This window comes from Diceros bicornis, chromosome 17 (genome assembly GCF_020826845.1).
Source record: "Diceros bicornis minor isolate mBicDic1 chromosome 17, mDicBic1.mat.cur, whole genome shotgun sequence".
NCBI lineage: Eukaryota > Metazoa > Chordata > Mammalia > Perissodactyla > Rhinocerotidae > Diceros > Diceros bicornis.
In genome coordinates, this window is record NC_080756.1 from 42251140 (window position 1) to 42272039 (window position 20900).

General features: G+C 39.3%; 1 pseudogene; it reads left to right on the forward strand.

Annotated features, from left to right (window-relative positions):
* Window positions 1-228: 228 nt before the first annotated feature.
* LOC131415767 (ferritin light chain-like) lies at window positions 229-748 on the forward strand (annotated as a pseudogene).
* The last annotated feature ends 20152 nt before the right edge of the window (window positions 749-20900 follow it).

A 20900-nucleotide genomic window follows, 5' to 3' on the forward strand; every position in this document is an offset into this window, starting at 1 on the left:
GAGAAAGTTTCTCAAAAATGATTCTGGCTCACGGCGCGCCCTGCGATCCCACGGATCCGTCTCTTGGCTTCAACAGTTTTGACGGAACAGACTCGGGGACGCCCCTTCTTCCAGCCTCCCATCACCCTGCAACCTGTTTTCCAGACACAACCTCCAGGACCATCTTCTCTGCCTTCCTCTGCATCCAGGACCAGCCCACACCGTTTTTCTTGCTTATTGCGACCAACCATGAGCTCCCAGATTCATCACAATTATTCCACCGAGGTGGGGGCCGCCGTCAACCGCCTGGTGGCTCTGCGTCTGCGGGCCTCCTACACCTCCCCCTCTCTCAGCTTTCCTTTCGACCGTGGCTTTGTGGCTCTGGAGGACGTGGGCCACTTGCTGGAGTTAGCGAAGGAGAAGCGGGAGGGTGCAGAGCGTCTCTTGATGCAAATCCAGAGAGTGGCCGCGCCCTCTTCCAGGATGTGCAGAAGCCGTGCCAAAATGAGTGGGGTAAAACCTTGGACGCCCTGGAAGCCGTCGTGGTCCTGGAGAAGAACTTGAACCAGGTGCTTTTGGATCTGCATGTCCTGGGTTCTGCCCGCGCAGACCCCCATCTCTGTGGCTTCCTGGAGAGCCACTTCCTAGACGAGGAGGTGAAACTCACCAAGAAGATAGCGACCACCTGACTCACCTCCGCAGGCTGGCCAGCCCCCAAGCTGGTGTGGGCGAGTATCTCTTCGAAAGTCTCAATCTCCAACATGACTAGGAGCCTCCCATCCCAGGGGCCTCCCTAACATTCCCCCTGGTGTCAGGGCTTCGACCTGAGCCCCTCCCTGCAGCCACTAAGGCTGCTTTTTAACCATCCTGGAGCCCTCACTCAAGCTGTGGACCAGATGGAAAGAATAAAGCTTTTAGCAGGAAAAAAAAAAAAAAAAAAAAGATTCTAGTCTTGCAAACTATTTGCATCAAGAAGTTTCTTTCTACACACTATATTATCCAAAATCAGTTCAGTGACTCAATGACCACATTCAGACCATTTGTTATCCTCAGTTGGAGAACGCACCAAACTCAAAGGAGAATATTAACCACCACGACCCCACCCCCTCCCCCACCACCCCACCACCCGGGTCTTAAAATCCCTCAAAATGCAGGTCAACTTCACAGATAACCAGGAAGGCCTTGGTTACCCTGGAAATCAGGGTAATCAGAAGGAGGAGGATTCTTGGAACTGAACTTATTATTTCCTGGCAGACATCCCATCCGCACCCCCATCCATTGAATACAGGAGAAGATGGCATTCTGGAACTCTGTGGTGTTATACTGAAATGCCTGAAGCCAAAAGAACCAGCTGATTTTCTTCTTAAAGAAAACCAAAAGACCTTTCTGTATTGTCCGTAAAACTGAACAATATCTCAGCTCTAGGAGTCCCTGAACGTTCATGATTCTACTAATAGCTTTACTGGTGAAACTCATGTCTAATTCCTACAATTAACAAGAAACAATGAGTGATTCTTTCGAAGTTGATTCAAGGTCTTTCCTACCAGTCCTTGAACAAACAAGAAAACAGCATCAAGCAAGTATCTACAGCATTAGTGACATGTAAAAAGAGAATTTGTGGACAGGCTTAAAATAAGACTCATGACTATACGCAGTTCTCGTAAGACGACGGGATTGACATAGCTCTATGACACAGGTAGTTCAGCTTAGATTTTAGGAGGTCTTGTTCTACAGGCAACATAAAAGGTGTGGTAAATCGCAAAAATGGCCTCAAATTCTTCTCCTCCGACCAAACGGTAGAATCTTCTTCTTCACTCTTGAATCTGGGTAGGTCATGTGACCCTTTGGCCAATGTGATGAAAGCAGAAGCTTAAAAAGTGCTTTCACATTGGAGTTTGTCCTGTGCTGCTCCTTGAATTCTGCCACCATATGAACAAACCTGGACTCTTTTGCTAGAGGATAAAAGACGTGTGACCCAGTCCCCTCAGATAGACAGCCAACACACGAACTGATTTTATGATGAATTTGTAAAGCTGCGACAAAATACTTGTGTTCAACTATCATTGTCTAGGTTGCTGGAAAAAAAATCTTCATTGTCTTGCTAAAAGGAAAGTTCTCTGATATTGACCCTGTTGGTATTCAAAAGAATAAGCTTCTTACTTTTTTTGTTTATTATTGAGTTTATTTTCATTAAACAGTGTATTAGTCTGCTAGGGCTTGCATAACATAATACCATAGACTAGGTGGCCTAAACAACAGAAATTTATTTTCCCACGGTTCTGGAGGCTAGAAGTCCAAGATCAAGGTGCTGTCAGGGTTAGGTTTTGGCGAGACCTCTCCTTCTGGCTTGTAGATGGCCACTTTCTCACTGTGCCCTCACATGATCTTTCCTCTGTGAGCAGGTGCAGAGAGAGAGAAGTTTCTGGTATCTCTTCCTCTCCTTTTAAGGACACCAGTCCTGTTGGATTAGGGCCCCAACCTTTCTGACCTCATTTAACCTTAATTACCTACTTAAAGTCTCTTTCTCCAAATACAGTCACATTGAGGGTTGGGGCTTCAACATATGAATTTTGGGGAAGACAATTCATTCCGTAACAGTAATTTTTAAATTTCAATAACAATTATTTATAACAATATTTACTGATAACTTACCATGTGCCCTAATCTTTACTAAGTGGTTTATATATATTATCTCATTTGATATTCACAGGAACCTTCTGAGATAGGTATTCCCATTAAAGGTGAAATAACTGAGGCTTAGAAAAGTTATGACACTTGTCCAAAGAGACACAAATGGTAAATGGTAGAGTTGGTCTTAATCTAGATCTGCCTGGCTCTAGGATCCAAGCTCTCAGCTACTAAGCCACAGCTTCCATTTTAAATTGTTTTCATATACATTATTCAGATTGAACTACAAAAGAACAATAATCTCCTGGAGAATGAAAATACAAAGCTGTGTAAATGATCATGTAGACAAGTAGAACCAGCAAATCATGCTGAAAAAGCCTGAGTTCTTGTTCAATTAAATCCAAACTCTTCAGTCCAGGATTTCAGATCTTCCAAAATTCACCCAACCCTACATTTCCAGTCACATCTCTCATTACACTTCACTATCATCACCACCACCACCATCTACCCTAGAAAGGCCCCTTACATTCCGGTAATAGACTCTCTTTCTCATCACGTCCTATTCTCTCCCTTCTGCTTTCTCTGCCTTAAATGCCTCTCTCCTTCTTCATGTTTGTGCAAATCCAATGCCGCCTCTTCCAGGAAGCCTGTCTGATCTCTTTCTCCTTTAGACTCTTCAGCATTTTGAAATTGTATTAGAGTTAGAGTCTTCCTTATTTTTCTGTTTCTTATATATTTCTGGTTCCCTCATTAGATTTTGAATTTCAGGAAGCGGGGAAATTAGCAGTAAGTGTATTTGGAAGTCATTTAACCTTCTAAGTCTCAATTTCCTCCTCTGTAAAATGGAGATAATAATACTGCCAGTAAAATGCAGCCTCAGGGTAAAACTCAGGTTAAGAGTGAGGCTGTAAGACCCTTTGTTAAACCTCAGAAATATTTAAGTAGGTGCCTCATAGATGCCCTCAGATGGAACAGAGGACTGCTGAGAATCTTAAGAGCATTGCTTCCACAACACCCTGTGTCTCAGCACAAGGTAGGATGGGATTTGTAAGCGTGGTTTTCATCTAAAGGAGCAGATCATAACTTGATACACAAGTTATGTAGGAGCACAAGTTATGTAGGATGTACGTAGGAAGCCTACAAAGTTTTTAAAAACTTGGACTAAATGGCTCAAAGACAGTTCATAATGAAAAGAGACCTCTAGGCAGAAATCAAGCTGAGAATGCTAATCAGATGCAGACATATGCCATTTCTTACGGAAAAGGAAGTGTGACTCAGAGGGTTGACCCAGAACCCAGAAGGCAGAACCAAGAGCCACAGAGAACCACTTTCAAGGAGTGGAACTGAGCCCTAATTAAAGAACTTTTCTGTTCCCAGAGTCAGCGGAAATGGTGACATGTGCCCAGCTTGATTTCAAAATTGCTATGGATCAGTAATAGCTACATGCCTCCTTCCTTCCCCTTTTTGAACACAGTTGTCCATCCCTCTTCTTCCATCATTATATGCTAGATATGGAAGTGTCAGAAAACTTGTCTTTTTTGTTTACTGGGCTCTGCTCCTAAGGAACCACACCAAAGAATACAGCCACAGCTTGTCTTAGCTCAGGATGCTATAACAAAATACCATAAATTAGGTGGTTTATCAACAACAGAAGTTTATTTCTCACAGTCCCAGAGGCTGAAAGTCCAAGATCATGGTGCCAGCATGGTTGGTTCTGGTGAGAGCCCTCTTCTGAGTGGCAGACAGCTGACTTCTCATTGTATCCTCACATGGCAGAAGGAGAATGAGCTAGCTCTCTAGCCTCTTCTTATAAAGGCACTAATCCCATTCATGAGGGCTCCAGCCTCATAAATTAATTACCTCCCAAATGCCCCACCTCCAAATACCATCATGTTGGTGATTAGCTTTCAACATAGAAATTTGGGGGGGCACACAAACATGCAGTCCATAATACAACTGAACCTAGTCAGATAAAGAAATACTAAAATTTGAACCCATGCTGTAGTAAGATGAGACCTTTGAGGGAGAGCTGACTGTATTCTGTATGTGGGAAAGATGTGAATTTGTTCCAGAGGGTTGACTGTAGTAGATAGTTTTCAAATACGGCCACCATCAATTCCTTCCCTCCATGTGTGTGTATGCCACATCTCACCAAGAGGTAGCGTTAATTTCCCCTCCCCTTGAATCTGGGCTGATCTTGTGCCTATTTTCACCTGGAGAATATGGAGAAGTGATTTTGGGCGACTTACAAGCCCAAACCTTAAAAGAACTGCCTACTCTTGCTTTCTTCACGTGAAACAAAGGAACCGTGATGTAAAAAGCTCAAACACATGGAGAGGCCGAATTGAGGAAAAGCAAGGTCAATAAACCCAGCTGAGCTCCAAGCCAAGAGCTAGCATCAAAGGAGAAGACATCTTAGATAATCTAGCCCATTTGAACCTTCAGATGCCTACAGCCCCGATCTTCATCACCTGGAGCAGAAGAATCAGCCAGCTGATCTTAGTTAAACCAAAGACTCATGAGTGATAAAATGTTTTTTTTTTTTTTAGGGCACTAAGGTGGTTTGTTATGCAGCAATAAATAACTGAAATAATTCTCAGGTGACAAAAAATATGAACATAGTACTTGATGATAATGTAGAAAATGAAGTCAGTTATATGACTGGAAACACTGTACAGATCATCTATTTTAGACCAATGTGTTTTCACTCCAGGAGAGAAAATGTAGGCCACACAGTGAGTTCATGAAGAGACAATTCTAGAACCCATCTCTCTTACCTTACCAATCTGTTGAGGCCTTCAAGCAAAATTATTGAACAGACCTGTGTACTCTAAATCACAGTTACATTTCAGAATTACTCTTGAATGTGATATAAAATCCCATCTTATTCTTTTGAAAAAAATCATGGGCAGCAATTTCTTAGATGTCAAGGTAGAGTTTCTGAGAAGACATTTCTATGACTATGTGGTGTGTCTGAAGTAATATTTGGCGAATTTATTCAGACGAATGATTTAGAGAATGTCTCTCTTCATATAAAACTTCAGAAGAGAAAAGGCTGATGGAGGAGAAAAAATATTCACTAAAAAAAAATTTTATAAAGAACAGGAAAGATCTGGCTATTGCTCATAGTCATTTTTCAGGTGGAAGGCGAGCTGGAGACCATATGTTGCTATTTAAGGTGAGGAGAATGCTTATGGAAAGTGAAGTCTTAAAACAGCTATACTGTGAATAGCAATTCAAATTAAAGCTACCCAAATAGAAGTCTCTAAAAAATCATTCTGTTACCCTTTGAACGACCCTGAAACAGGTATTCTTTTTTCAAAATTTGTTGATGATTAATTCTCAAGCAGGTTTACAAGCATGACTTCACCTGCTCATCTTTGATTTCTCTGACAACTGTCTTATTCTTTGGAATCATAAACCACAGGATTTATAGTCTTTTAGATTGAATTGTTGTCTTTTAAAATGAATACATATTAAAATCTTTGGAGAAAAAACATTTGGCAACAAAAGTATGATTTTATTTTAAATGTTGAACAAATGAGACATAAAAGGGGGAAAAGTGACCTTTTCACTGCCATACCACTGCAAGTTCTTAAACAAACTTAACAAAATTCAATATTTTCAGTTTGACACCATGTGTCATATTATATAAGTATCCAATTACTTCCTCAGTGTTGCCAGCCAAAATATCAAAATTTAGGGGAAAAATATAAATGTTTAAAAGGATGATATATCTATATTTTGGTAATTATATTACCATTATTTGCACCAGCATAGAAGGACTACGGGCTTTGAACAAATTCTATTTTTTGTGTTGGTCCCTTGCCTTGAAAAAGAAGTAAATATTTGGTGTTAATTGCTAATTGAGCTAAAATTCAGTCTCGATTCACCACTTTAAATGATCTTGAAAGACCACCTCCTTCATTCTTCATAAGCCTTCATGAGTTGTGTTTTAGAATTTTTAATTTTCTTGGTTTCTGGATTTTAGAATCTCTATTCACATGAGACCTACTTATAAAACTCTCTATACCTTTTCTCTTTATAAAAATTCAATAAACTTGTAACTAGGACATTGCGCCTTTACAATACGTCACCAACATTTTTATCACCATGAAAGGGGGCATGGTTTCCCAACGACAACTTAAAGTTTAATTGTGATTTTTCTCAGCAAAACGTGAGAACACTGAATATCTAATAAACAAGATATTTGGATACAGAACACTAACTCTTCCAAATCAGCATTCTTACAAATTAAAAGATTAATCTGATGTTTGGATGAACTTTTCTCTGAAATATGTGGGGATTAAACAAAAGGGAAAAGAATTAAATAAAAGCATTTTAGGTTTTGTTAACTATTTTGACAGCTATTTAAGACACTATCATATCTATTGACATCACAATATCTATTGGTTCTTCTCAGGAAGAAAATATCTCCTTCAACATATTTTTTTAAAATATGCATTAATATCAAAGTAACAAATTTTCTTAATGACAGTTTTATTATTAAAATTTTTTTAAAGAAATTATACTGATAACCAACTTTTGTAAGTCCTACTGTTTACATTTCTATGATCTTTTCAAAATGTAGATACTGTTTTTACATAAACTTAATCTTTATTGATGAAAATTACCTTTCAATTTTTTTTACTTAAAATTCTTTTGTGTATATATATATATACAAAATTCATATATGTGTGTGTGTCTATATATACATAGACACACACAAAGTTTTCATAATTATCATTTCTAATCATTGCAAAATAATCCATTAAGTTAATAGAACATAAATTGTTTAATTTTCCCTTTTTTTGATGTAGGTTTTATTTCTATAATGAATAGAGAAGTTAAGATAATCTCTCTAAACATAGTTCATTTATTCTTTGGAATTATTTCTGAAGAACAAATACTCAGATTTATGCTTACTGGGTAAATAAAGTCTAAAATTTCTGTGGCTTATTATTTATTGCCAAATTGCTGTTCAAAAAGATTGAACCAATTTATAGTGCCTCCAGGAAATGGTGATTTGTCAGTTTCTCCAAAGTTTTATCAATGTTGAATTTTTTAATTTTTTAATTTTTCTTTATATTATTCTTAGTTTGCTTTCCTTTCACTAATTTTTAAATGTTAAATAAATATTTCTATATTGTTTTATGCAATCTTTCTCTACTATCATAACCATTGTCTATTTTTCCATTGAAGACAGTGCTTTCTATAAAAATATTTTTCTTGAATAAATATTTCTTGAAAAATAAAAATATTTTCTTGGTATTAGGCTTTAATCAGTCATTTATTATATATATTTGTCATTTTGTTTCTTTTGCTTTCATTGCACAAAAGGTTTTATCTGTGCACCTAAAAGGAAAAAGAATCTCATATTAGGATAAGAACACTCTTCTAATTTTTTATGAATTTTCTTTAAATATTTACCACTCTAATCTAATGGGTGGCCTATTAAACAATGATTTAACACAGATGTTAACTAACCTAGTTCTCACCAGGCAATTCTGTCAACTATGTTAGAGCAGTAGTCTCTAGTAGATAAGTTCCTGATTGCAGGACAAACTGTGTGTAATATTGGGATGGGAAAGGGAAAGAGAATATTCACGTTATATAGCAATGGACTTCTCATTGTAGCTCTTCTCATTGTATCTCTTATACATCTTTTATTCTTATACACCTTTTATTTTTTTCTGTACATCAGTCTGGATAGTTTCTTCTGACATCTTCCAGTTCACTAATTCTCTCATCAGCTGTCACTAAGTTGCTATTAAATCCATCTATAAAGTTCTTTTTTTCATGTTTAGAATTTCTATTTTGCTCTTTTTTATATTTTCCAGCCTTTCTGTCAAAGTTCTTGATCTTGTCTTTTATTTCTATTAAGTGTAATTAGGACAGTTACTTTAAAATATGTGTATTAGCTCCATTATATAAATCCCCTGTGAGTCCATTGCTATTGTCTCTTGTTTCTCTTGGTTTTCAGTCACATTGTCTTGCCTCCTGTGTGTCTAGCAGTTATCTGTGATTGAGTTCCTGACATTATATATGGAAAATACTGTAAAAATTACTTAAAGTTTAGAATGTTCTCTTCCTCCAGAGAGGATTTTACGTTTGCCTCAGGCATAAGGCTACAGACAATGGCAGTACCTAATCACATTAATCCAATCAGGAATTGAAATTATTAAAAGTGGAGCTTCGTTCTCTATGAGAACTGCTGTATTTCTGACTCAACCTTAGTCTGTTTGTTTGTTTGTAAGGAAGATCAGCCCTGAGCTAACATCCGATGCCAATCCTCCTCTTTTTTGCTGAGGAAGATTGGCCCTGGGCTAACATCCGTGCCCATCTTCCTCTACTTTATATGTGACACCACCACAGCATGGCTTGACAAGCGGTGCATCAGTGCGCACCCAGGATCCAAACCTGGGAACCCCGGGGCTGCCAAAGAGGAGCGTGCACACTTAACCGATACACCACTGGGCTGGCCCTCAACCTTAGTCCTATGCTGTAGCTCTTTAGAGTCCTAACTCAAAGTTTGGGGGACATTCACCAGGGTTCCCTCTTAGTAGACATGGACTCCAATTGTCCCACTAACCCCCAACACTGTCAAATCTCAGCTTAGCCTCTCAGCTGTCCCGTCTGGAATCCATTAATCCTATAGGGGGAGGCAATGCATTCCCCAATGCTGGGCTCAGCTCTCTGAATTTCCTTCTCCTGGATCTTGGCCCATAATTCTCTTCTGCCTCGTAATCTCTCCCTTGCTTTCAAGCATACTTTGTTCATATATTTCCCCAGATTTTCTAGTTATTCTTAATAAAATAGTCTATTTGGCATTACTGAATGTAGCATCACCAATCTTTTCCTAATTATCTTATCCATTTAATGTATTTTAATTTTATGTTTGATTTCCTTATAATTTCAGTGCTGCAATTTTTTGTCTTCCTTCTAATTCCAAGAATATGCTTAAAGTTATACATGAAAGGAAGGACTTTCTCATCATTCAGTTATTTTTTCCTCAAGGTTCTGTGTGTTTTCTTTCTGCCTCATTGGTCATAGGTTTTATACATCCCTGATTTCAGATTGTAAATTCTCTATTTGGGGGGAGGGGAGGGAGAAAGAGGGTCTGGGCTCTTGTTATTTTGTAGTCCTTTTGAGCTACAAATTTTTCATTGATTGGGACACACCTTTTTAGTACTCTTGCTTTGAATTTATCTGGCTCATTTATTATGTGATCATAAAATGGATGTATTCTGTGATTTGGTCTTGATAGAATACACAGCTTTAATCTTTCCTTACTTCTGTCTTTATACCTTCTGTTTGAATTTCCTTTATCTGACCCTTCTCAATTTTAGAAATATCTCGTGAGTTTTCTAGTCCAGTCCAAACTCTACTCTCGAGGAGGTGAGGTATAATTCCCCACTCCTTAAATGTGAGCTGTGCATACTATATCCCTTCCAAAGATTACAGTATAGATAAGGGGGCAAAAAGAGTAACTTTACTGTGGGCAAATCTGACAAACACTGCCTCAGCCAGGGGATCAAGGTTAACATCAACAATAACTCATGTTGATAGTATGTACTATTAACATGATATAATGAAAATGGCACTTTACATCTGTGGTCTTCCTCCAAAAACCCATAACACCAATCTAATCATGAGAAAAACATCAGGAAAAAAAACACAAGTGAAGGACATTCTACAAAATACCTGACCAGTATGCCTCAAAGCTGTCAAGTTCATCAAAAACAAGAAAATCTAAGAAACTGTCACAGCCAATAGAAGCCTCAGGAGACATCACAATTAAATGTGATATCCTAGGTGGATTCTTGAAACAAAAAAGGGACATAAGGAAAAATCTAAGAAGATCTGAATAACTTATGGACTTTAGTTAATAATAATGTGTCACTGTTGGTTCATTGATTGTGACAACTGTATCATACTAATGTAAGATGTTAATAATAGGGGAAAATGGGTGTGGAGTATATGGGAGCTCTCTGAACTCTCTTCACAATTCTCTAAATCTAAAACAATTCTAAAATAAAAATGTTTATTTTTAAAAACTCTATCTTATATCCAATTTAAAATTTATTCATCCAACCCAACTTCCCAACCTCAAGCACCAGTCTCTCTCCCCCAAGGAAAGGGACTCCAAGAAAATCATGTCGGGTTCCCCTATGTGTGATGTCCCTGTGGCAATGGTTCCAAATCCTCCCATCACCTGGCTTAATGGACCCATGGATAAAGACTCTGCTCTATAAGGGCCAGAGAGAAGAAATTCCACAAAACTCTCTACCACAAAATCCTTATGGGTAACCTTCTTTCTCTCTCCAATGAATTTTGATAAATGGGTCCAGCATACCTCTTTAGTGCGGGCTTTTAATAACCATAGTACCCAGCCCTGGACCTCAGCCAAAATTCAAGACAGAAGAAAAAGTTCCATTTAACATCATTTCACTCTAGCATAAAAAACTCTTCTTCCTTACAGATTATTTCATTGGAATTATAGTGGAGCTGACTATAGCTGACTTGGATTCAAAATCACCCGAGAAATCACCATAACAAATCTTTAGGCCACATCTTTTGAAATCCATTGAAAGACGGATTAACACACTTCCAAGCAGTCTATAGACAATTAGAACTCTGACCATAAAGAGTAAAATAATTCGATTCACAATACATTAGTCCTGCTGATCCTCTATTATTCTTGCTAGGTTAACATCTGGGTCTTAAAAATTTTTAACTTGAGACTGTAATTTGTAAATTAGTAAAGATCAGTTAAGCCTCTGCTCTATTCTTCCTCACCTGCTTAGAAATAATGTGAATGGCTAGAACACAGAAGAGGTGTTAGTGAATCTTGATCTTCTTCAAGATATTGTATAAAAACTTGCTTAGTATTCAAGCTTGGCCAGTTGGATGGACAAAGTTCATGGAGATAGGAAACTCAGAGGGAAAAGCAGGTCTAGTGGGGAAGACGATGGGTTTAGTTTTGGACTGATAACCAAATGGAAATGTTAAGAGATTAGTTGGATATATAGGTCTGAAGCTCAGGAAAAAAAGGGATAGAGTTGTTGACATATCAATAATACTTGAGGGCCAGCCCCGTGGCTTAGCAGTTAAGTGCACGCGCTCCGCTGCTGGCGGCCCGGGTTCAGATCCCGGGGGCGCACCGACGCATCGCTTCTCCAGCCATGCTGAGACCGCGTCCCACATACAGTAACTAGAAGGATGTGCAACAATGACATACAACTATCTACTGGGGTTCGGGGGGAAAAAATAAATAAATAAAAAAATTATAAAAAAAAAAAAATAATAATAATACTTGAAGTCATGGAAGTGGATGAGATTACTGAGGGAAAACATGTTGAATGTGACAGGAAGAGAGCCCCAGACAGAACCCTAAAAATTACCAATATTTAAAGGATAGATAAAGAAAGACAAGCCCACAAAGAAAGCTAGGACAGATGGGCTAGAAAGACGGGAGGAAACCTAGGAGAGGGGAGATTCATAAAAACAGAATGGAATGTTTGAAGAAGAAAGTACTCGACAGTGTCAAATACTGCTGAAAGTTCTACCAATAAAGATTGATAAATTTTTGGAGTTAGCAACATGGAGTTCCCCGGTAGGAGCAGATTCAGTGTAGTGGTGGGCTAGAAGTTAAACTGGAATCAGCTGAGAAGTGAGGGAAAGAAAGTAAGTGGAAACAACGAATGAAGTTACCTCTTAACTGTTTCATGAACTTTGGCCATGAAGGGTATACAGGAGAGAAGTACAGGGATAAACAGATTTTTATAAGGATAAGTGACAATGGCTCTTAACACAAAGGAGCCAATAGAGAGGGGTAGGTTGAAGTACTGCAGAATGAGGTTTTCTGGCCATTCACCCAATTCATTGCTTTCCCTTTTTCACTCCTACTGGGAAGAAAGTTTGGCTAAACCCAGTAAACAGATAGAATATTATTAGCATCTTAACCTATCCAAGTTTCACCGATGTAGACAATATTATAAAAGAAATTTTATATTGTGTATTCTATTTGTGTATTCTCCTCTGTAGTTATCAATTACACGTTCCAGGCCTCTAGAAATTAGTATGTTAAACTGAACCAACTAGATGAGAATAACTATCCATAGGGCTTGTTTTCCAAAGAAATGTATTATCTAGAGTAGCAAAATTATAAGCCTACGTAGGCATGATGTAAAGCCATTTGAAAAATAACTCAGAGCAAGTTTTATTAATGGAAATGTAGTGCTCAAGTCACGTTCAAGCTTAAAAAGCCACTTTTAGGTCACGTTCAAGTCTTCTTAAAAAGGTTGTAACAAGTATAGACAAATTAAAAAGAAAACCACATAGGTCACTTCCTTCTCTTCAGACACGATGGCCAAGGAATAGCTTCCTTTTGATTCATAGAGTGTAAAATATTTTCTGAAAGTGAGAGGGAGCTACAAGTACTTAGGGTTCTAGAGAGATTAGAAAGTTTTAAAGTAGTCATTGTGGGAAAAGGTAACATTGCCAATGAGGGAATAGAAGGATAACCAGGCAAGATAATGGCCCAGTAAAGATTCAGTTCTGGAACTCAAAGTATGACTTCCAAAAACCATCTGATATTCTATTTCCATTCAATAAATATCTATTGAACACCAACTATGTGCTAGACATTGTTCTAGAAACTCAGGATACAATGTAGATCGACACATAAAAAAAAAAACCCTGGGCCAACCCCGTGGCTTGGCGGTTAAAAGTGCGTGCGTTCTGCTGCTGGCGGCCCGGGGTTCAGATCCCGGGCGCGCACCGACACACCGCTTCTCCGGCCATGCTGAGGCCGCGTCCCACATACAGCAACTAGAAGGATGTACAGCTATGACATACAACTATCTACTGGGGCTTTGGGGGGAAAATAAATAAATAAATAAAATCTTAAAAAAAAAAAAAAACACTTATTTTCAAGACATTTAAATTCTAGAAGGATGATGAAAATAAAGAAGCAAACAACTGAATATGATTATTTCAGCTAATATTAAGACAAAACAATGCTATTAAGAAAATAAAATAGGATGCAGTGAACATAACGATGGAAGATAAGTTACTTTAGATTGGGTGTTCTGGAAAGACTCTCTGAGAAAGTGACATTTAGACTGAGTCTGGAATAGCTGGAAGAAGTATGGAGCTCTGGAGGAAGAGCATCCTTGGCAGAAGAAATAGCAAGTGAAATTGAGTTTGGTGTGTTCAAGGAAAAGAGAGAGAAGAATGGCTAAAAAGAAGGCTAGTGTTGCTGGAGCATACGATAAGCAAGGGAGATCTTCACTGCAAGCCAAGAGAGAGGCAGTGGCCAGATGACGTAGAGCCTGATAGTATGTAGTAAAGCGTTGGGATTGTATTCTAAATTTAATGGAAGTCCATTAGAAACTTCTAAACATAGGAATGACATCTGATTGACATTACAAAAAGATCACTCTGGTGCTGTGTGAGAAATGGATTACTATATAGCAAGAGTGGAAACAGGAATAACAATTAGAAAGCTTTTGCAATAATCCAGGTGAGACGATTGTGATAGGGGCTAGGGTGGTGGCCAGGCAAGTGTAGAGGAGGGAAAAAGGAGGGAGTAAGCAACTGCCTCAAATGCTGCAGAGACATCGATGTGGCCCCAAAAGTGACCTGTGGATTAGCTGCCTGGATATTATTGCTGACCTTGGCACAGGCACACACAGTGAGGTGCATGGACAGATGGCTACCTGGAGATAGCTAAGGAGAGAATGGGAGGAGAGGAAGCGTACACAATGATAATAGACAACTCTTTCAAGAAGGTTAGACACAATGAATTAAGAAATGAGGCAATACAGAAGAGAGACCATGGGGTCAACTGATGGGAGATACTTAAGCAGTTTATGTGCTGACAGAATGGTCCTGGAAAGAGTGGGAAATGATGAGGCAGGAGAGTCCATGAGAAGATGACAGCGACTGGCATCCAGAACCCATGTGGAGGAGGTGGCGGTGACGGAAACAAGAACACTAAGAAGTGAGGAGAGGCAGAAAGCAGGGCTACAGATGAAGGTAGGTTGGTCGATTTGAATGGAGGTAGGAAGATGAAGGAGTCCCTCTAGGGTTTCAGCAAGAACACTTCTCTCTCATTTGAAACTCCAGCTAGTTTCAGTAGTATCATAAGAGACATTTCTTTACTTCTGAGCATGGAGAACGAGTACCACAGCAATCTGATTCTGATCCAAGTTCTATGCCTTCAAAAACAGCACAAGTTTATACAGAAGTTTTCACTGTGGAATCTCTTCCCCCGTGAGGACTCTCTTCCTTTTTGAAAATCTCCCAATTCCTCTTTTAGTCAGCGATTCAGACTCACCTATCTAGTTAACTTTTTGCCTGAATTATTGGCCAGCTCTGCTGGTCTAGTGGTTAAGATTCCGCACTCTCACCACTGTGGCCCAGGTTCGTTTCCCAGTCAGGAAACCACATGACCTGCCTGTCATACTGCGGCAGCTGCGTGTTGCTGTGATGCTGAAAGCTATGCCACTGGTATTTCAGATACCAGCAGGGTCGTCCATGGTGGACAGGTTTCAGCAGAGCTTCCAGATTAAGACAGACTGGGAAGAAGGACCTGGCCACCCACTTCTGGAAAAGCTGGCCATGAAAACCCTATGGAAGGTGAGATGACAGTGCAAAGAGACCAGACAGGGTTCAACTCTGCTGAACACAGGATCTCTAGGAGATGGAATCAACTTGAGGGCACTAACAACAAAGTAGCCAGAGTAATTTGGCTTTTCCATTGCCTAAGAAAAGGACTACATGGATGTTTCCTAAAATTTCCCCAGGTCCCACTAGTCAGTGCCTTTTCTCTCTGTGTTATATTGAATGTATGTTACATCCATCAGTCAAGTTCATCTCACCTAACACAGGTGTGACATAACATGAGATATACACTTGGTCTCTGCTCCTGGTTCCTGACACAGAGCTCCTAAAACCCCTGGAATTTCCTGAGTGATAGGAGCATCTTTTGTTACAATGAGGCGACTCCGGGTGGGCTTCCTGGATAAATTCATGATGGGGGCTGATCACCAGAAAGACCAAGCCACGATTAGAAGATTGGAATGTTCAGCCCCAGCCCCATCCTCCACGGAGGGAGGGGGACTGAAGACTGAGTTAATAATGAATCATGCCTACTTGATGAAGCCTCCATAAAAATCCCAAAACTATGGGGTTCAGAGAACTTCCAGGTTGGTGAACACGTCCATATACTGGAAGGGTGGTACACCCCCAACTACAAGGGGAAAGAAGCCCCTGTGCTCAGGACCCTTCCGGACTTTTCCCTATGCACCCCTTTATGTGGCTGTTCATCTGCATCCTTCATTCTATCCCTCATAAGAAACCAGTAAACGTAGCTGTTTCTCTGAGTTGTGTGAGCCACTACAGCAAATTATTGAACCGGCGGAGACGGTTGTGGGAACCCCTAATTTACAGCCAGTTGGTCAGAAGTACAGGTGACAACCTGGGACTTGCTACTGGCATCTGAAGTGGGAGCAGTCTTGTGGGACTGAGCCCCTAACCTGTGGGGTCTCTGCTATGTCCAGGTAGTTAGTGTCAGAATTGAATTGTAGGACACTCCATTGGTATCGACAGAGTTGGAGAATTGGTTGATGTAGAAAAGTTCCCACATTTGGTGTCAGAAGTGTTCTGTGGGTAGGGAAAAAGTTTTTTTTCCTGTTAACAGGGATCCTGCTTCCCTTATTCCAAGCTTTCTATAATTTCTCTTCTTCCTTCCTTCAGACCACCAACTGGCACTTTCTCTGCAAAGAAAATCTTCTCGCTATTGCCAGTGTTTAAGGTGATGACAAGTGACTGTCCTGCTATGTTAATCCTTGAGAAATCAGAGTACAATTGTCATCACTCAGCAACTGGAAAACTGAAGAATTTCTTTGAATGAATTTTAGATATCTTCTAGCTAAACTTTTAGTTTTCAAATGAATTTCAAGGGAGAAGAAATGGTTGATTGTAAGGTGCTAATTCTTTTTTTCGCTGTGTTTGTTTAATTTTTGTGGCATGATGATATTTCAAAGTATGAATGATGTGCTCTTCCCAGCTGCCCAGAAAAATGGCTGATCCTCCTACAACTTGGCAGCATATCTTTTGCTGTAAAACAGAGAGAGAAAAAGATGCCACATTCTTAATCTCTAAGGTCAAAAGGAAATTGCCTCCCCCACCCCTGCCCAGATGCAACAAAATATTGCAAAAAGTAGATACAAACTGGGAGAACAGATTTTCTTCCTGCTCCCCCATCCCTTGCCCCAAAGAGATCAAAAAAGCTCTCAGCAGGAGAAAGAAAATGACAGCTTTGGAGAAGGAAATATAGTGGCAGCACAGTGACCAGTCACCAGAGGAGAGAAGACTATATGGAAAACCTTTAATTGAGAAACCCCAAAGTAAAGAGAATATGTGTTCAGCTCCAAATTTGGGGTATTTTGAAAGCCACAGCCATACAGAAGCACTCTGGGTTCTAAGGGGGCAAGAGAGTAGAGAAGGCTATAAGATGTGTCCATACCAGAGAGGAGCTAGAAACGACCCCCTGGGTTTCCCTGCAGGGAATGGAGGGGATCCAGAAGTTTCCATGGGCTCCATGTGGGTAGGCATGGATGTCCACCTTCCAGGAGGCCATCTGCAGGGCAAAGCTATGGCATGGACCTCCTGACATAAGTAAAACAGGACGCAGATAAATTTGAGAGCCATAATTTTGCCAAGCTGTTTGGTGTAAATTAAATAAGTGCAGGCAGACTTGCCATTTACTCCCCAGGGAAATAAGCCAACGAAAGAAATGAAGCTGCCCCGCCTCAGCTATCTCAAACAGTGACTGTGTCAGCCCTTGGGAGTTTAGAATCGGGACCCAGACGAAGGAAAAGGAGAAAATCTTGAGAAGAGGCCACGTCTGCACTGGAATTTTCAAACTGGAATTGTTTGAAGCTGCCACGGAAATGACGAAATTGGACTAAGGAAAAAAAAGAGGAAGAAGGTGAATAGACCAAGCTGAATACCACTAGGCAGGCTGAGCACTCAGCCTGGTCAGAAATCTGCCATTAAGATTTTGACTATTTTTAAAACGTCATTAAAAACACCAGCTTTGAACACATCGTGTTCAAGAGACCAACATCGTGTTAACTTCCACTGAGCTTTCTTCAGTTTTATGCAGATCTTGAACTAGAGTGCCTTTTTTTGCCATCTCTAACATATATATAATACACTGAATGGCTAGTAATTCTGCACTAGTCTTTTTTTTTTAATTCAGAATTGCGCATGGCCTCTCCCATGAGATTACACAGGGGAGTACACTCACCCTAGCAAGCATTGATCAAATCCATCAAATGCCAGACGAGGCTCAGATGCTTCTGCTCCATGCTTGCTCTTGTCAGAAAGCCACAGAAGGCTGTGCAGCAAACAAGTAATATACGTCATGATCACTATTTGAGCTTAAGGCTTATGGTAAGTCTGGGATATTTTTGTTTAAATTTAAAAAAAAATTTTCTAGTGAGAGGAGGTAATTACCTTTAATAGTAGAAATGAATTATTGGTTTAAAAATTAAATTTAAAGAGAAAATATGATGATAAGCAAAATAAGATTGGGCTTCATGATGAAAAGTGCCAATTTGGTACTGAGTGATAGGCAATTAATGGTCAGCCATACCACTGTGACAACAATCTGAAATGAAAGTAAGGCCTGTAAGTTTCACTTGAAATCTTTTGAAAGCAAGAAAGTACAATGAGAACTATCTGTCACCCAGTCTCATTTTAGCGTGACCAAAAGTGCTCAACTTCTTGTATTTCATGCAGTGAAATTTTACAAACCTTAGCCTCCTAAATTACATGATTTTGAAACAAAACACCAAAGTTCCAAAAGTAAGGAACTCAGATGTTCTTGTCTAATTGAACTGCTTAGTGTCATCAACAAAAATTGTACGTGGGGGCCGGCCCCGTGGCTTAGCGGTTAAGTGTGCGTGCTCCACTACTGGCAGCCCGGGTTCCGATCCCAGGCGTGCACCAACGCATCGCTTGTCCGGCCATACAGCAACTAGAAGGATGTGCAACTATGACATACAACTATCTACTGGGGCTTTGGGGGGTGGTGCGGGGAAGGAGGAGGATTGGCAATAGATGTTAGCTCAGAGCCAGTCTTCCTCAGCAAAAAAGAGAAGGATTAGCATGGATGTTAGCTCAGGGCTGATCTTCCTCACACAAAAAAAAAATTGTACGTGAACAAAATTTAAATCTGACAATGAAAGCTCCCAAGGGGACCATCCAAAGTTACAAGTGAGGAAAAGACAAATTCTATCAGAAAGAGCTTATTAAAATCTATGTTAAATAAGCAGACATTGACAAAAATATAATGACCCTCATTTTCCACTGGCGTTTAAGGGGAGACAAGTGCAAGTCACTTAGCATCCTTGGCTTGAGGGAACTAAGTGCCAGGTGTGTCCTTAGTTATTGAGATAACCAAAAATGCCCCCACATATTTCCAAATATCATTGAGGGCCCATACCATGCTGGTGAGCATCATTGATTTAACCCTAAAATACATATTCAAAATATATATGTGGTGAATTTCTTTAATGCTTAGGTTTATTTTCACTGAATGAAAATGTGGATTTGCTCATCTCTGTGTTTTGCTTGTTTTTATATATGGTCACGTAAATGGACACAAAGAAGATTCATTAGATAAAACACAGCTGGAGATAAAATTAAGTTTCTAGATTAGATTACAATATACCATTGAATAAACTTGTCAAAAATGTAGCCACATCTATTCTGATGATATAAAAAGAATTGCTCAGATAAAAGCAGTTGCTAAACTATGCTTGTGGTCATTCTATGTGTGCTTAAATAGCTGTCTATGCAGCATTTTGAAAGAAGTTGGATAAAGCCATTAAAATTGTCAAATTTATTAAGGCACAGTCTTTAAACTGGGGCCTTTTCAGTTATTTTAATAACGGTGGTAAGTTCCAGAATGTGTGCTTTTACATTGAAGTTTTTAGTAGTTTCAAGACAAGGTTCTTGTATGAGATATTTCAAATTAAAATATAAATAACTTTTGTGTTTAAAAAAAACTCCATTAATTAAACATCTCTCAACTGTAAATTAGTTGTACCAGCTGGAGTATCTAGATGATATTTTTAACCAGCTGAATGGGCTCATTTTAGCTGTTCACAGTCCCCATGTTACTGCTCACAACAGCAGAGAAAGTGTCAGCAACAAAATTGAAACCAAGTTAAGACTCAAAATACAAAATAACACTATTTTTACTCTTCCGAAATTTTGAGGGAATGTCAGACAGAACACGCCACTAACAAGATGCTTTCAAATTCTACCATTGAATAACTCAGGGTGTTATGACATTTGAAAACACAGAGTCAGCCAAATATAATGATGATTTTTAAGCTTCCACAGGAGCCCATTTATCAACTCCTTTTAAAAAGTGAACCCTCTCCAGTAAGGAAGGTGAGTCTTTTTTGGGATACTGTGAGTAGCTTAACATTGATATGTAAATTTCCTAATGTGGCTCTTTCAGACCTCTAATTGAGATCGAGACTGCAAAGTGACATGTTTAAATTTTAAAAAAAAGACCACCATTTATAATTACTTATCAGTTTGGACCAGGATTTTCTCCATATTTGTGCTACCAAACAAAATACAAAAATAAATTAGATACTGATGTTAATATAACACCACAATTGTCAGTGATAACTCTTACTGTTGGATTGTGTTGAAATCCTAACCCCCTATTTCTGTAACTGTGACCTTATTGAAAAATAGGGTGTTTGCAGATGTAATCAAATTAAGACAAAGTCACACTCCATTAGGGTGGGAACTTAACCCAATGACTGGTGTCCTTATAAGAAGAGAAAACAAAGACACAGGGAGGAGAACATTGTGTGAAGACACAGAGACACACACAGAGGGAAGACAGCCATGGGATGACAAGGCAAATGGGAGTTAGGTCGCATCAAGCCAAGGAATGCCTGGTGCTACCAGAAGCTGCAAGAGGTAAGGAAGTCTCCTCCCTCCCCTAGAGACTCCGTGGGGAGCATGGCCCTGCCGACACCTTGATTTTGGACTCGAGCCTCCAGAACTGTGAAAGGATAAATTTCTTTGTTTAAAGCCACCAGTTTGTGGTAGTTTGTTACCATTCCCATTTCAATTGTGTATGAATACCAAAATGGTCTCTGTTCTCATTGCCTAACTTTTTAATAAAGGTTATAATTCAGAATTCATAAATTAATAAAATATAGCTTTTATCTATATTATGTACTAGA